Raw genomic sequence first — 670 nt, 5'->3', positions numbered from 1 at the left:
GGGGGGGGGGGGGGGGGAGGAGTCTGAGATGCAGAGAAAGTGGTTTTCCCTTTGCCAAGCAGGCATCAAGTCTCCATCGGTCTTTCATTTCTCTCTACCCCAAAGGTCTGCATATTTCTGGAGATTTTTGATATTTTGATTGTTTTTGAATTTTACAAGAGCAATGCATCTATGCTTTGGTTGGTTGCACATACTGCAATCTAAGGAGACGGTGAAAATGCCAGGACATCAGACCTCAGACCCCGGCACTGGCTGGGTCCCTCCCCACGATCACATGCATAAGGCTTCTAGCTCACAGATGGGCTTAGAGAGGCAAGGGGACTAGGTCAAGGTCACCCAGGTAGGAAGCGGCAGCGCTGGAACAGATCTACCAGACCCCAACCTCTCTCTTCTTCCTCCTGACATCTGCCGTCTGAAACTAGTGGCCCGTGAGCCAGAGGCAGCCCACAAACTATCTGATTTGCCTGTTTGGTGTTTTCATAACGTTAGAACTTCTCATCAGAGGGGCGCCCGGGTGGCTTAGTAGGTTAAGCGTCCGACTTTCGCTCAGGTCATGACCTCGCGGTTCGTGGTTCGAGCCCCGCGTCGGGCTCTGTGCTGACTGCCAGCTCAGAGCCTGGAGCCTGTTTCAGTCTGTGACTCCCTCTCTCTCTGACCCTCCCCTGCTCAC

This window comes from Crocuta crocuta, unplaced genomic scaffold (assembly GCF_008692635.1).
Source record: "Crocuta crocuta isolate KB4526 unplaced genomic scaffold, BGI_CrCroc_1.0 scaffold27, whole genome shotgun sequence".
Lineage (NCBI taxonomy): Eukaryota > Metazoa > Chordata > Mammalia > Carnivora > Hyaenidae > Crocuta > Crocuta crocuta.
The sequence above is the reverse complement of the archived record's forward strand: the minus strand, read 5'-3'. Positions refer to the sequence as shown.